Source organism: Mustelus asterias, chromosome 27 (genome assembly GCF_964213995.1).
Source record: "Mustelus asterias chromosome 27, sMusAst1.hap1.1, whole genome shotgun sequence".
NCBI lineage: Eukaryota > Metazoa > Chordata > Chondrichthyes > Carcharhiniformes > Triakidae > Mustelus > Mustelus asterias.
The window spans coordinates 32,907,472-32,925,037 of NC_135827.1; positions in this window are offsets into that span (position 1 = coordinate 32,907,472).

Consider the following 17,566-nt stretch of genomic DNA (forward strand, 5'->3'; position numbering starts at 1 on the left):
CCGACACTGACTTGCAGTTGCAGGCTCTGGCTAGCTGCTGGAGTTCACCCAGGTACTGTTCTGTCGTTTCGCCGGGCTGCCGCCGTCGAGTGGCTAGAAGGTGTCGAGCATGGATCTCGTTTGGCCGTTTGTTGTACCGCGTCTTAAATAGTTCGATGGCCCCTTTGTAGTCTTGGGCATCGCGGATTGCTAAGTATACGGTGTCGCTTACCCTCGCGTGGAGGACCCGCAGTCTATCGTCGTCGTTTTGAATGGCTGTTGAGGCATCGATGTAGTCTTGAAAACACTTTAACCAATGGTCGAAAGTGTTCGACGCTCCTGCCGCACGTGGGTCTAGTGTAAGCCGATCGGGTTTCAACATTTGCTCCATGGTTTTCAAAATTTTGTCAGTAATAAAATTGATGCGCGATTAAATCACTCGGGAGGCTAGAATGTACCCGGGAAATAAAGGCTTTTATTACTGACAAGAATGGAGCACACTATATACAATACAATCCCAGACTAAAGGGTCTCCAGGCAGTGCAGTGACCTTCATACTTCCCCTGGTAGGCGGAGCCAACTGGAGTGTACCACAGAACAATATCAACAGGTAGAACAGCCCAACCCTAACCCCAACAGTGACAACAGTAACATATCTACAAATACCCATAGTGCTGACCATCCATGGCTCAGCACTCATAGTGGAAACCAACTATGGTTCACCACAACCTCATGCACCCCGGACATTCTCTCTTCCAATTTCTTCCGTCGGGAAAAAGATAAAAATGTCTGAGGTCACGTACCAACCGACTCATGAACAGCTTCTTCCCTGCTGCTGTCAGACTTTTTAATGAACCTACCTTGGACTAAGTTGATCTTTCTCTACACCCTAGATATGACTGTAACACTACATTCTGCACTCTCTGCTTTCCTTCTCTATGAACGGTATGCTTTGTCTGTATAGTGCGCAAGAAACAATACTTTTCACTGAATACAAATACATGTGGCAATAATAAATCAAATCAAAAATCAAATGCCTTTTTTCAAACAACCTGGAATTGCGTGACTGCAATTGTTTATTTGTAAGGTGTAAGTACAAGAATGAATCAATCTTTTCCTGTTACCCTTATCACCCAAATCTCCATTCAAACCAATACTGAGTATTGCTGTCATCACATTCATTGTGAGTTATGCCAGAACAAGAAATTGTTTCTCTTTATTGATCCTAACTGACCTGTGTTGCACCTCCAGCATGTTTTGTTTTATGTACCGCATTTATTGTGTTTGCAATGGAATTCTCCCTCAGTTTACTTTCAGTTCTTATACAGAGTCACGCAGCTAAATCTACAACTCCATATCTGGTGTGGGTTCAAAGCAGTCTGTAGTGCTGACTGGGATCAGTGCCCAATGGATTCACAGTGCTTGGCATCTATCCACAGTGCCCCTGGCATCTCTACCTCATGGTGAAGACATCAGCTGTGACTCAGCTGGCAGCACTCTCCCATCTGGGTCAAAAGGTTCAGGGTTCAAGCCCCAATCCAGGACTTGAGCAAGAAAATCAAGATTGAGACTCCAGTCAAAATTTGAAGGTGTACTGCAGTGTTGGAGGTGCTCCCTTTTGGACCACGTGCATTCAGTTGGGCGGCACGGCGGCACAGTGGTTAGCACTGCTGCCTCACAGCGCCAGGGACCTGGGTTCGATTCTGGCCTCGGGTGACTGTCTGTGTGGAGTCTGCACATCCTCGTCGTGTCTGTGTGGGTTTTCCTCCGGGTGCTCCGGTTTCCTCCCACAGTCCAAAGATGTGCGGGTTAGGTTGATTGGGCATGCTAAATTGATCCTTTGTGTCAGGGGAATTAGCAGGGTAAATACGCACGGTTACGATGATAAGGGCTGGGCGTTGTAGGGTGGGGTTGTTGTCAGTGCAGGCTCGATGGATTGAATGGCCTCTTTCTGCACTGTGGGGATTCTAGGATTCTCAATGGTTGGTTGTCACGCTTTATTAATTGGCCACTATATAAATAAAATCCGTAGCTATAAATCAGAAGGAAGAATAATTGAGTCATGTGGTCTGTGCTGTTGTTTGTGTCTATGGGTGTAACTTGGGTGGTTACCCTGGCATCAAAAAAGTAATTCCTTGGCTATATATCATTGTGGGACATCCTGGAATCATGAAAGGCACAATCTATTTCCTTCAAATTCTTTTTCTAATCTGACCTGTAAGTCATACGTGCCCCAGGCATGTCTAGCTCCCCTCTGATGCCACATGACCTGGCTGAAGTTACTCAGCTGTGCTGTGGGGAATATTAATGTCCAAAAGGTAGTGTTTCATATATAAGGACAACAGAGCTTCTTCAGTGTCTGTCTCTGAGAGAGGCTTTATTGAATGAATAGAAATGGCAGCCCACAGCACTTGCCCTCATGGCAGTCACATGACCACGGCGGTTTCGGTGGTACACTTACTGAGATTGTATTTTCAAAACCCAAACAGGGACTTTCTAATTAGAAAAGAGTAAAATTATTATCTCCTGAAAGTGAAAAATCTCAGTTGCAACAGGTTGCTTATCACAGAATCCCTACAACGCAGAAGGAAGCCATTCGGCCCATCCAGTCTGCACCAACTACAATCCCGCCCAGACCTTATTCCCGCAACCCCAAATATTTACCCTGCTAATCCCTCTGACATTAGGGTCAATTTAGCATGGCCAATCAACCTAACCCGTACATCTTTCAGACTGTGGGAGGAAACCGGGGCACCCGGAGGAAACCCACGCAGACACGGGGGAGAATGCGCAAACTCCACACAGACAGTGACCCGAGGCTGGAATTGAACCCGGGTCCCTAGCGCTGTGAGGCAGCAGTGCTAACCACTGTGCCACCGTGCCACCCTTATCTAAATAAAAAAACAGAAAATGCTGGAAAATGTCAGCAGACCTGACAGCATCTGTGGAGAGAGAACAGAGCTAACGTTTTGAGCCTGGGTGACCCTTCGTCAGAGCTAAAGAGGGCTGCAAGTAGGATGAGATTTATGCTTTTGGGGGAAAGGGTGGCTGGAGCAGCAGGGGGTTAGATAGAGGGCCAGTGGCTGGTGGAGGCTAGGGAGAGATTGACAAAGATGTCATGGACAAAAGGACAAAGGAAGCGTAAATGGTGGTGATCATGGCTAAGAAGGGTGCTAATAGTGGCACATTAAGAGATCAGAATCGCAGAACAAAGATTCACTGAGTTGGGTAGTATCAGGGTTTGTAAGGGTAAATAAATGCGACTGCACAAATAGCACCTCCCATAATGACAATGTAAGGGAATACATGACGAGGAGTTGAGGGAGAGAATGATTATGGCATATGCAGGGTTATACCTTGTCATGGGTGGCTGTACATAGTTCAGTTGTATATAATAGACCAGTTATGGTTAAGGAACACCAACATCATTCTGGTGCTAGACCAGCCAACACAAATCAGGTTGCAGGCAGTATCACAATGCCATCCCTGTCCAGGAGGCATGGTTTATTCAACATCAGAGAAAGCCTACTGGTTTCTGTCCCTCTGGTCTGTTTGTTGGAATAATCGTGTGAGTTTCATGTTTTACAGATGTCAACAATACAACAGCAAAAAGACAATAGTAAAAGTAACACTGCCTCAATAGAGTATCACAATCCTTGGACATTACATTAGGACAAAATCACCCCTGCCCCATGACGCACCATGGCTTCCAGCTCAACCAGGACTGGCCTTAGCCTGAAGCCAATGAACACAGTAGCACAGTAGTTAGCACTGCTGCCTCACAGCGCCAAGGACCCGGATTCAATTCCAGCCTTGGGTGACCATCTATTTTGCGTGTTCTCTCCGTTCTGCATGGGCTTCCTCCGGGTGCTCTGATTTTGTCCCACAGTCCAAATATGTGTAGGTTAGGTGGATTGGTCATGCTAAGTTGTCCCTTAGTGTCCAAAGATGTGTAGGTTAGGTGGATTGGCCATGCTAAGTTGTCCCTTAGTGCCCAAAGATGTGTAGCTTAGGTGGATTGGCTATGCTAAGTTGTCCCTTAGTGTCCAAAGATGTGTGGGTTGGGTGGATTGGCCGTGCTAAATTGCCCCTTAGTGTCAGGGAGAGAAACAGGGTAAATACATGGGACTGTGGGGTTTGGGGTTGGGTGGGATTGTTGTCAATGCAGGCTCGATGGGCTGAATGGCCTCTTTCTGCATTGTGGGGATTCTATGATTCTCAGTGGTTGGCTGTCATGCTTTATTAACTGGCCACCACACAGATAAAATCCGTAGCTATACAGCAGAAGCAAGAATAATTGAGTCATGTGATCTGTGTTGTTGTTTGTGCCAATGCGTGTATGCTTAAAGTAGCCAGGAATAAATTACCTTGATAATTCTTTCACGGTTTCGAAATAATCCAGAGAAAGACGCCTTAAAACCCATCACATGTTAGGCAACCCTAACCAACAGCATTCCATACGTGCCAGTCTTGTATTGTGAGACAGCTGGAGGCAGAGCGCTCTTAATTGAATGAATTAATAATAATCCCCGGGACTTCAATCCACATTGTAGCCAGATATTCAGCAATCGGCTTCGATCAAAGCATTAAATATCTAGGTCATGATTGATCTCAATTCCCTCTTATTTGCTGTGCTGAGAAATTGTCTGGAAAAAAACTCCCTGAAGTCATCCCCCAGGGCATCTTTGTGAATCTGATTTGCCCAATCTATATGTAGATTGAATTTATTAATGTATATGTTGCACTCGTAGGGATAAAAGAAAGTGGGCCGGAATTCTCCCTCCTCCCAGCCACGTGTTTCCCGCCGGCGGGAGGTGGCGCGTTGTTTCCAAGCGGCGGGATTCTCTTGTCCCACCGCTGTCGATGGGAATTCCCATTGACGTCACCCCACGCCGGCAGGAAACCCACGGGCGGGGCTGCACTGCCGGCGGGACTGGAGAATCCCGCCAGCGTGAACGGCCGGAGAATTCTGGCCATGGAGTCACAGCACATGGCTCGGTTGCAGTCTACAAGTCAGGTGTTTTGAGAAGTTGTTCACTGCACAAAGGCTTGGGCTAGACTGATTAAAAGTCCATAAAGCAACCGATGGCGTCACAACCTAAACAACTAACTAGACCCTTAAAGTGGCAGCATAAGAACAAGTCTACCCAAATATATAACATCCCTCCCCCTTTACCTCAAAGGCCCCATAACAAATGTTTGATTTGATTTGATTCGATTAACTATTGTCACATGTATTAACATACAGTGAAAAGTATTGTTTCTTGCGCGCTATACAGACAAAACATACCGTTCAGAGAGAAGGAAATGAGAGAATGCAGAATGTAGTGTTACAGTCATAGCTGTAAGATCAACTTAATGCAAGGTAGGTCCATTCAAAAGTCTGATAGCAGCAGGGAAGAAGTTGTTCTTGAGTCGGTTGGTACGTGACCTCTGACTTTTGTATCTTTTTCCCAAAAGAAGAAGGTGGAAGAGAGAACGTCCGGGGTGCGTGGGGTCCTTAATTATGCTGGCTGCTTTGCCGAGGCAGCGGGAAGTGTAGACAGAGTCAATGGATGGGAGGCTGGTTTGCGTGGTGGATTGGGCTACATTCACGACCTTTTGTAGTTCCTTGCGGTCTTGGACAGAGCAGGAGCCATACCAAGCTGTGATACAACCAGAAAGAATGCTTTCTATGGTGCATCTGTAAAAGTTGTTTATCAAAGAATGTTCTTTTATATAGCCATTAAAACATATGTACAAAGACAGACAACAAATCATTGCGCAGTAATAGTACAGTTAATTGGAAAGACAATCAGGTGGGTGTTGATTCCGGACTGGTTGCCTGCTCCCTTCAGGGAGTTGGTTGTTCCTGATTTTAGAGGTACTCTCAGGGACTTCTGTGGATGTCTCTACCCTGGAAGACAGAACAGTTTCTGTCACGGAAAAAAGATGAGTAGCAGCAAAACAATCTTCGGCAATCTCGACCTCTGCTGATTGACCCAAAGTCGCTGTCACGGTACCTGGTGGTATGGGTGGTGGTTCATCCTGAGATAGTTCTGGCACACACACACAGGGCTGACACATTGATGCATGTCGTTAACATCTGATCGACACGTCATTTCCACAGTAACTCCTCTCCAGTTTGTACTGTACAGGAGATAGGGCCAGTTTGAGCCAATGTATTTGCACCAGTGTAGACAATATTTGCTCTCCTTGTCGAACAAACGTCTTTTAGAATAACCTTCTCTTAAGATTTGCGACTGCTGATTGCGTTCAATGTCTCAGACGTCTCCTGTGGTAAGAGTAAATCAAATGTAGCTCTCTGCTTCCTCTTCAGTCACAGTAAACCTCGGGAACTCTGAGTGGTTGCATGTGTGATGTTGCAGTATATCACCAAGAAACTGTTCAGATGGTAATTAATGAACCTTGGTCCTTAGAGAATATCAGTGAATGCTTCAAGGACTGGACAAATCTTTTGGCTAAGCCATTCACCAAAGGGCGTTACGGTGCAGATTTTATGTGTTGGTTATCACTCTTCTTTTCCTAGTCTTTGAACTTTTGAGCAGTGAACTGTGGTCCGAGATTGCCAAAAAATCTTTTGCTGCGACTAGTCTCTTGTTGGGCTTGCTCTCTCTATCAGCCCCTGCCTCACCCGTAGAGTGACGGTGAATAACACTTTCTTTTGAGAAAGTCTCAGAGATCTGGAGTGAAAACCTGGCTGTGTTTCTGGGGTGAAACATGTTGGTTTTCAGTCAGAACCTGACATTTATTCAGTAAGTTCTGTCCTTAGTCTCAAAATGGGAGAATTCCACCCAGGGAGAGAGTGAGTGAGTGGGGACAAGACAGAGAGAGTGAGTGAGTGGGGATGAAAGAGAGAGAGAGAAAGAGAGAGTGAATGAGTGCGGCAAGGGAGAGAGTGAATGAGTGGAGATGAGAGAGAGAGAGTGAGTGAGTGCGGCGAGGAAGAGTAAATGAGTGGGGAAGAGGGAGAGAGAGTGAGTGAGTGGGGACGAGAGAGAGAGAGTGGGTGAGTGGAGGATGAAAGAGAGAGAGAGAGAGAGAGTGAGTGAGTGCGGCAAGGGAGGGAGTGAGTGAGTTGGGACAAGAGAGAGACAGTGAGTGAGTGAGTGCGGCGAGGAAGAGTAAATGAGTGGGGAAGAGGGAGAGAGAGTGAGTGAGTGGGGACAAGAGAGAGAGAGTGAGTGCGTGGGGATGAAAGAGAGAGAGAGAGAGAGAGAGTGAGTGAGTGCGGCGAGGGAGGGAGTGAGTGAGTTGGGACAAGAGAGAGACAGTGAGTGAGTGAGTGCGGCCGAGGAAGAGTAAATGAGTGGGGAAGAGGGAGAGAGAGTGAGTGGGAACGAGGGAGAAAGTGAGTGCAGGCAAGAGAGTGAGAGAGTGAGTGGGGATGAGGGAGAGAGAGTGAGTGGGGATGAGGGAGAGAGAGTGAGTGGGGATGAGGGAGAGAGAGTGAGTGGGGATGAGGGAGAGAGAGTGAGTGGGGATGAGAGTGAATGAGTGGGGGCAAGGGAGAAAGTGAGTCAGTGTGGGCAAGAGTGAGTGAGTGAGTTGGGACGAGGTGAGTGAGTGGGGCTGAGAGAGAGTGAGTGAGTGGGGATGGGAGTGAGTATAGAAACATAGAAAATAGGAGCAGGAGGAGGCCATTTGGCCCTTCCAGCCTCCTCCGCCACCATTTATTATGGTCATGATTGAGGATCTAACTCAGTAACCTGTTCCTGCTTTCCCACCCTACCCCATATCCTTCGATCCCTTTAGCCCCGAGAGCTATATCTGACTCCTTCTTAAATTCTGTGCGAGAGAATTCCTCAGGCTCACCACTCTCTTCGTTCCTCCATTATTTTTCTGAAATTCAATTTTGATGTTGTGCTAAAACTTATCTTTCTGAAATTTCCTCATCAGCCCTTGGGTGAGAAAGAATGGAAATGTGGCCTCCACAGGCGAACGGGTTGGACAAACCTGCATTACACCAATGAGGGGCGGCACGATGGCACAGTGGCACGGTGGTTAGCACTGCTGCCTCACAGCGCCAGGGACCCCGGTTCGATTCCAGCCTTGGTTGACTGTCTGCATGGAGTTTGCATGTTCTCCCCGTGTCTGCGTGGGTTTCCTCCGGGTGCTCCGGTTTCCTCCCACAGTCCAAAGATGTGCGGGTTAGGTGGATTGACCTTGCTAAATTGCCACTTAATGTCCAAAGATGTGTAAATTAGGTGGATTAGCCATCGTTACGGGGATAGGGGAGGGCCTGGGTGAGATGCTCTTTTGGAGAATTGGTGCAGTCTCGATGGGCCAGATGGCCTCTTTCTGCACTGGAGGGATTCTTTGATTCTAACACCCATCTGCATATTCCAAAGCTTCAGGTGGACATTAGCACAATCCAAAGAAGAGTAGTGTGTCCTGGCATTCAAACTTTTGAGTTCAACTAATTAAACTTGGTCAAATAAACTGAGGGAGGAAATAAAAAGGGGCAGTCTCTTAAAGGTGACCTCCCCGAAACAAAAACAAATCACAGATGAAACTTAACGTGTCAAGCCAAAAGGTGATTAAAGGGGTCAACACCCCTTGGTATGGAAGGCCTCAATGGCGGCCATGGACACAGCATGCTCCCTCTCCAGGGACACCTGGCCGAGAATGTAGCTGCGGTAACGGGACAGACAGTTGGGTTGGGTGACCGCTTTGGTCACCTGCTGCCTGGACCTATTGATGACAAGTTTGGCCAGCCCAGGAGCAAGTTTATGAGGAGGTCGTCTTCATTCCCCTCTCCCCTCTGCACCAGGTGCTCATAGATCAGGGGCCTGGGGCTGAAGGCCAAACAAAACTGTAACAAAGTGTTTTTTAAATAACTGAAAAGGGAGTACAGCCTAAAGCAACCTATATAAACATGATCCACGGATTCCACAAGACCACAAAAAGGGCAGGTTTCTTGGGAGGTCCATGAACTGTTGCACCCTCTGGTTGTGTGGGGACTGCTGCGTGCCACACCCTCCACCCCAGGTCCCCAAAGTTAAGGGGAAGGAACCCTCATCAGAGGGACTTCCGTTGGGGACCTCCGCTGCCGGATGGCAACAAGGCACGCCAAGACCTGTCCGGGCGACGGGTGAGGGCACGGCAGTGGAAGGTCTACAGCAGCAGCCCATAAGCCCCTCCGTGCAGTGGCAAAGAGCATGGTGGGCATTTCCGTGAGGCAGCTCGGGTTGTGGAACCTCAGCCCCCGAGGGGAAGGGAGGAGGTTGGGGCTTGGGGACTGATGTGAAATTCCGTCCGAGCAGGGGTGCGCTCAGACGGGATTCCGCCGCACACCTGCGCCGCCGCAAGACCACGAGTGACGTCGGGTCTGAGCACAACCATTTTGAGGTCATGGGTGGCATTGGTCACAAGCTGTTAGCGTCCAAGCCAACACCAAAAAAATCAAATTAATTGGGCTGTTCGTGTGTTCTTTCCCGCAGGATCTACTTAATCCTAAAATGCAGCCAAGTCATTGTGTGTAAAGTCTCGTGATATTTCGAAAGGATGACGTGAATGAACACCTTTCTACTAGATAAACAAAAGGATTAGTAGATAATGTGAATAGTTTGATGACCTGTCAAAAGAGCAAAAAACAGAATTCTGTGCAAACAAGTTACAGCATCTTTGACTAGTCTTACTTGACAAAGGGTAAAGATACAAAACCTCTTGCAAATTGATCCGTAATGATATAGATTTGCCCTTTTCACTCAACATTGCTTCAGCAAGCACTGAGGTTTACAACTATTGACATGTTTCTCTTCTGTTTTTGGTGTCTCTTGCTCACATGTTTAGGCTGACAGAGCCATTGGAACTCACCCAGCACTCCCGTGAATGGTAGAATTTTCCCACCAGGCAATACCCTATCCAGAAGGATTAATTCTGCCTTTTAAACGTGGCCATGAGTCATTCTACTTGATGGACAATTGGAAAAGGCAACCGGGAATTGCTCTGCCGGAAATCTTAATGTGTAGATGCCGGCGTTGGACTGGGGTGGACATAGTAAGAAGTCTCGCAACACCAGGTTTAAAGTCCAACAGGTTTATTTGGTAGCACAAGCTTTCGGAGCACTGCCCCTTCATCAGGTGACTCACCCAATACCCCAGTACCAGCCCTTGCATATCTCCTAGTGACCAGCTGCCCACCATCTCACTTCCATCATACAAGTGATGAAGGGGCAACGCTCCGAAAACTCATGTTACCAAATAAACCTGTTGGACTTTAACCTGGTGTTGTGAGACTTCTCACTAGACATCTTAAGGTGCTATGCAAGAATGTAAGTTGTTTTATGCTGGTTTTCTCATCATTTCCATCATCTATGAATGAGATAGTGGGCAGATGGTCAGTAGGAGGTATGCAAGAGCTGGTATTGGGGTAACTCTCCCTCCCAACTCACATTGTCTTGTTCAACACGACATAGTGGCACAGCGGTTAGCACTGCTGCCTCACAGCGCCAGGGACCCTGGTTCAATTCCCAGCTAGGGTCACTCTCTGTGCGGAGTTTGCACATTCTCCCCGTGTCAACGTGGGTTTCCTCCGGGTGCTCCGGTTTCTTCCCACAGTCTATAGGTGTGTGGGTTAGGCTGATTGACCATGCTAATTTGCCCCTTAGTGTCAGGGGGGCTAGCATGGTAAATACATGGGGTAATGGGGATAGGGCCTGGATGGGATTGTGGTTGGTGCAGACTTGATGAGCCAAATGGCCTCCTTCTGCACTGTAGGGATTCTATGATTCTCGAACTATCTCCTCCCGTGGTGACTGACTGACTTTGGTTCCTGGCCACTATTCTCCCGAATGAAATCTAAGTGCTGTCGCCAGTGAGAGAATGATTACGTTTCCCATTGGCGTTGGCAGCGCTACTGAGATGGGATTCAACAACTTCAAAACTGAACCCCCCCCCCCGCCCCCGTGGATCATGGTACTTCTAATGGATAACCATGCATTGCATGTTTTAGAAGCTTTCTGTCTCTACTCAGCACCCCACCCCCCACTCTCTGGTTAAAATAATTTCCCCTCAATTCCCCTTTAATTCTTCAGCCTATCACTTTTAATCTATGCCCCCTCTGCTTTCACAAATGCGGTCCTTCCAATTCCACTCTGTCAAGGTCCCCTTATTATTTTATGCACATCAATCTTCCCTCAGCATCCTCTGTCTCAAAGATTAAAAAAACCCCAGCCCATCCAACCTTGAAACATGGTCACTATTGGTGGCTATGCTTTCAGCTGCCAAGTCTCCAGGAACTAGAATTCCCTCCCTAAACCTCTCAGCCTCTCTATTTCTCTTTAAGACATTCTTTAAATCAGGAGTGGGGAACCCTTGCCTCCAGGGGCAGGATCCGGCCTGTTGTAATTTTTTATCAGGCCCACGGTGAGATTTCAAAATCGCCCCTCCCAAACTTAATCTTCTAGTCCTTGCTGAGACAGAGTACAGGAATGAGATAGAGAATCTGGTGAACTGGTGCAGCAACAATAATCTCTCCTTCAATGTCAACAAAATAGAACATAGAACATAGAACATTACAGCGTAGTACAGGCCCTTCGGCCCTCGATGTTGCGCCGACCTGTGAAACCAATCTAAAGCCCATCTAACCTACACTATTCCAATATCATCCATATGTTTATCCAATGACCATTTAAATGCCCTTAATGTTGGCGAGTCCACTATTGTTGCAGGCAGGGCATTCCACGCCCTTACTACTCTCTGAGTAAAGAACCTACCTCTGACATCTGTCCTATATCTATCACCCCTCAATTTAAAGCTATGTCCCCTCGTGCTAGCCATCACTATCCAAGGAAAAAGGCTCTCACTGTCCACCCTATCTAATCCTCTGATCATCTTGTATGCCTCTATTAAGTCACCTCTTAACCTTCTTCTCTCTAACGAAAACAGCCTCAAGTCCCCCAGCCTTTCCTCACAAGACCTTCCCACCATACCAGGCAACATCCTGGTAAATCTCCTCTGCACCCTTTCCAATGCTTCCACATCCTTCCTATAATGCAGCGACCAGAACTGTACGCAATACTCCAAGTGCGGCCGCACCAGAGTTTTGTACAGCTGCAACATGACCTCATGACTCCGAAAATCAATCCCTCTACCAATAAAAGGTAACACACCGTACGCCTTCTTAATAACCCTATCAACTAGGGTGCCAACTTTCAGGGATCTATGCACATGCACACCCAGATCTCTCATCCACAATACCAAGTATCTTACCATTAGCCCAGTACTCTGTATTCCTGTTACTCCTTCCGAAGTGAATCACCTCACACTTTTCCGCATTAAACTCCATTTGCCACCTCTCAGCCCAGCTCTGCAGCTTATCTATGTCCCTCTGTAACCTGCAACAGCCTTCCGCACTGTCCACAACTCCACCGACTTTAGTGTCATCCGCAAATTTACTAACCCATCCTTCCACGCCCTCATCCAGGTCATTTATAAAAATGACAAACAGCAGTGGCCCCAAAACAGATCCTTGCGGTACACCACTAATAACTGAACTCCAGGATGAACATTTCCCATCAACCACCACCCTCTGTCTTCTTAAAGCTATGATGTGGAGATGCCGGCGTTGGACTGGGGTAAACACAGTAAGAAGTTTAACAACACCAGGTTAAAGTCCAACAGGTTTATTTGGTAGCAAAAGCCACACAAGCTTTCGAGGCTCTGAGCCCCTTCTTCAGGTGAGTGGGAATTCTGTTCACAAACAGAACTTATAAGACACAGACTCAATTTACATGAATAATGGTTGGAATGCGAATACTTACAACTAATCCAGTCTTTAAGAAACAAAACAATGGGAGTGGAGAGAGCATCAAGACAGGCTAAAAAGATGTGTATTGTCTCCAGACAAGACAGCCAGTGAAACTCTGCAGGTCCACGCAACTGTGGGAGTTACAAATAGTGTGACATAAATTCTGATTCTAGGATCGCATGATAAAGACTCAGGAGGAAAAAAGCAGAAATATTTATGTGAAATAGTGTGACATAAACCCAATATCCCGGTTGAGGCCGTCCTTGTGTGTGCGGAACCTGGCTATCAGTTTCTGCTCCGCGACTCTGCGCTGTCGTGTGTCGCGAAGGCCGCCTTGGAGAACGCTTACCCGAATATCAGAGGCCGAATGCCCGTGAATGCCCGTGAATGCTCTCTCCACTCCCATTGTTTTGTTTCTTAAAGACTGGATTAGTTGTAAGTATTCGCATTCCAACCATTATTCATGTAAATTGAGTCTGTGTCTTATAAGTTCTGTTTGTGAACAGAATTCCCACTCACCTGAAGAAGGGGCTCAGAGCCTCGAAAGCTTGTGTGGCTTTTGCTACCAAATAAACCTGTTGGACTTTAACCTGGTGTTGTTAAACTTCTTACTGTTCTTAAAGCTAGCCAATTCCTGATCCAAACCGCAAAATCACCCTCAATCCCATGTGTCCATATTTTCTGCAATAGCTTACCGTGGGGAACCTTATCAAATGCTTTACTGAAATCCATATACACCACATCAACTGCTTTACCCTCATCCACCTCTTTGGTCACCTTCTCAAAGAACCTTCTCAAAGAAAATGAAGGAGATAGTCATCGGCTTCAGGAAGCGTAAAGGAGAATATGCCCCTGTCTACATCAACGGGGACGAAGTAGAAAGGGTCGAGAGATTCAAGTTTTTAGGTGTCTAGATCACCAACAACCTGTCCTGGTCCCCCCATGCCGACACTATAGTTAAGAAAGCCCACCAATGCCTCTACTTTCTCAGAAGACTAAGGAAATTTGGCAAGTCAGCTACGACTTGCACCGTAGAAAGCATTCTTTCTGGTTGTATCACACTTTGGTATGACTCCTGCTCTGCCCAAGACTGCAAGGAACTACAAAAGGTCGTGAATGTAGCCCAATCCATTGACTCTGTTTACACTTCCCGCTGCCTCGGAAAAGCAGCCAGCATAATTAAGGACCCCACGCACCCCGGACATTCTCTCTTCCACCTTCTTCCGTCGGAAAAAAGATACAAAAATCTGAGATCACGTACCAACTGACTCAAGAGCAGCTTCTTCCCTGCTGCTGTCGGACTATTGAATGGACCTACCTTGCATTAAGTTGATTTTTCTCTACACCCTACACAATTATGACTGTAACACTGCATTCTGCACTGTCTCGTTTCCTTCTCTATGAATGGTATGCTTTGTCTGTACAGCGCTGAAGAAACTGTATGTTAATACATGTGACAATAATAAATCAAATCAAATCAGGATTTCAACTAGGTAGTAATGAATAAGCAGCTACAAACAAATATTGTGGTGCACCGAGCCCTAAATGGTTGAGGGAGGAAATGAATCATTTGCATATCTTGGGCGGTGCAGTGGCACAGCGGTTAACACTGCTGCCTCACAGCGCCAGGGACCCGGGTTCGATTCTCGGATTGGGTCACTGTCTGTGTGGAGTCTGCATGTTACCCACGTGTCTGCGTGGGTTTCCTCTGGGTGCTCTGGTTTTCTCCCACAGTCCGAAAGATGTGCTGTTTAGGTGCATTGGCCATGCTAAATTCTCCCCCAGTGTACCCGAACAGGCGCTGGAATGTGGCGACTAGGGGATTTTCACAGTAACTTCATTGCAGTGTTAATTTAAGCCTACCTGGGACACTAATAAATAAATATCTTCTCTCGCCTCATTTATCTTCTTGATTTCATTTGATTTATTGTTGTCACATATAATGGGATACAGTGAAAAGTATTGTTTCTTTCACTCTATACAGACAAAGCATACCGTACATAGCGAAGGAAAGGAGAGGGAGCAGAAGGTAGCGTTATAATCATAGCTAGTGTGACCTCCCTATCTCCAGCTTTCTTAACTGTGTCTTCTTGATCAATGCTACTACAATCACAAAGATAGATGGAATCATAGAATCCCGACAGTGCAGAAAGATGTCATTCGGCCCATCGAGTTTGCACTGACCACAATCCCACCCAGGCCCTATTCCCGTAACCCCTCGTATTTGCCCTACTAATCCCCCATGGCATAGCCAATCAACCTAACCCGCACATCTTTGGACTGTGGTCGGAAACCAGAGCACCCGGAGGAAACCCACGAGTAAGGGATTATTTATTTTGGGCACAGTATGATTCCTGTGTTTAGGAGTCACAATGAGAATAGAGGATTTTCATAGGAACTTCATTGCAGTTTTAATGTAAGCCCACTTGTGACACTAATAAATAAGCTTAAAGAAGCCTGGACTAGGATTGAAACATTAAGACATCAGAATGGAGGGTTTCCTGTGCACCTTTAAGGTTCAGAATGATCTTGAAGGTATATTTGAAGGCAGAAGTCCCTTCACCAAAATCGATTCCAACAGCAGTACACAGAGTGCTATCAGTCAGCAGGAACTGACACTCCCAGTTAAATACAAGGAAAAGACTCCCTGATTGGCCCATCAATTAATCAGGGAGTTCATATTCCAATAGGCCAACCTCAATGGCCTGATTGAAGTCATTACAGAAGGAATATTTCTTCGAGGTGAAATAGTGCGAACAGAATCCAACATTTATTCCTCAACCAACACAAAATTAATGATCTAACCACATATCCCACTGCTGCTTGTGGGAGTTTGCTATGCACAGGTTAACTCCCACTTTTCTCAATATTGCAATCATGGTTATACTTTAAAATACTGCAGATGCTGGAAATTTGAAACAAAAACAGCTGGATAAACTCAGCTGGTCTGGCAGCATCTGTGGAGAGAGAAAATAGAATTAGCATTTCCAGTCCATGTGGCTCTTCTTCAGAGCTTGAAAGGACATAATTGTCAGTAAAATACTTTTTGTGTTCCTGAGGCAGTGTAAAGTGCGCAAGTTCTATATTTCTTTATCACATGCGCACATCACTTCCTCCTCCTTTCTTTCCTTCCACGCCTTCTTTCTTCCTTCCTCTCTCTCTTTCTCCTCTTTCTACTATTGGACAACCTGTCAATAGTCTTTAGAGTTATTCAGCGAATTCTTGACATTTTTGCTTTACTTACCGACTCCTGGAATGGGCGGCATGGTGGCACAGTGGTTGGCACTGCTGCCTCACAGTGCCAGGGATCCAGGTTCGATTCCTAGCTTGGGTCACTGTCTGTGTGGAGTTTGCACATTCACCCCGTGTCTGCGTGGGTTTCGTCCGGGTGCCCCGGTTTCCTCCCACAGTCCAAAGATGTGTGGGTTAGGTGGATTGGCCATGCTAAATTGCCCCTTAGTCAGTGGAATTAGCAGGGTAAAAACGTGGGGTGACAGGAATACGGCCTGGGTGGGATGCTTTGTCGGAGAGTCAGTGGAGACTCAATCGACCGAATGGCCTCCTTCTGCGCTGTAGGGATTCTATGATCTTTACCCTTTTTTTTCTAGACGTTCTCCTTAAAACAAAGCTTTTGATCACCTGCCCTGATCTCTCCTTATGTGACTCCAAAGATGTGTGTGTTAGGTGGATTGACCATGATAAATTATCCATTAGTGTCAGGGGAATTAGCAAGGCTAAAATCAAGTGTCAGGTCCAGCCCAAGGTGGGGCCCAATGCCTTATCTTGTCAGCTTGGATCTTGTTTGTCTCTCTTATGGGGACCAGGAATTGTGTTCTTAAGTAAAGTGTGTTTTGATAAAAGCTTCCTAGTGGGTCACTTGCATCATACCTGGATCGCAACACCTTATACTCACTCCCTAGAAAGATGGAGGCTGAGGGGGGACTTGATAGAAGTTTATAAAATTATGAGAGGCATAGATAAGGTGAACATTTGGAAGCTTTTTCCCAGGGCAGAAATAACAATTACAAGGGGGCACAAGTTCAAGGTAAGGGGGGAAAGGTTCAGTAGAGATGTGCGGGGGAAGTTTTTTACACAGAAGTTGGTGGGGCCTGGAATGCACTGCCAAGTGAGGTGGTTGAGGCAGATACATTAGCAACATTTAAGACAACTGGATAGACACATGAAGAGGCTGGGAATAGATGGATATGGGCAGTTGGTGCAGATAGGACAACGTGATCGGCGCAGGTTTGGTGGGCCAAAGGGCCTGTTCCTGTGCTGTACTGTTCTTTAAGAAGTCTCACAACACCAGATTAAAGTCCAACAGGTTTATTTGGAATCAGAAGCTTTCGGAGCGCTGTTCCTTCACCAGGTGAGTGGGGTCAATATGCACGATCTTCTTGGAGCTCCTCTCCACTTTGAGCTGGCGATTTGCAGTGTTGCTGGTAGCCATGATGTGGAGATGCCGGCGTTGGACCGGGGTGGGCACAGTAAGAAGTCTCACAACACCAGGTTAAAGTCCAACAGGTTTATTTGGTATCATGAAGGAGCAGCGCTCCGAAAGCTCGTGATTCCAAATAAACCTGTTGGACTTTAACCTGGTGTTGTGAGACTTCTTACTGTGCCCACCCCGGTCCAACGCCGGCATCTCCACACCATGGCTGCCACCAGTACTGTTCTTTGTTCTTTGTTAATGCCAAAATCAAATGTAAAAGTCGGGGTCTAGGCCAACTTCATAATATAACTTGGAGTTTCTGATCTGGTCCCTAACAAGACCAATGGGGCCGATGGGTGCCGAAGAATCTGGAGATTCAATAACCAGGACCGGCATTTACTC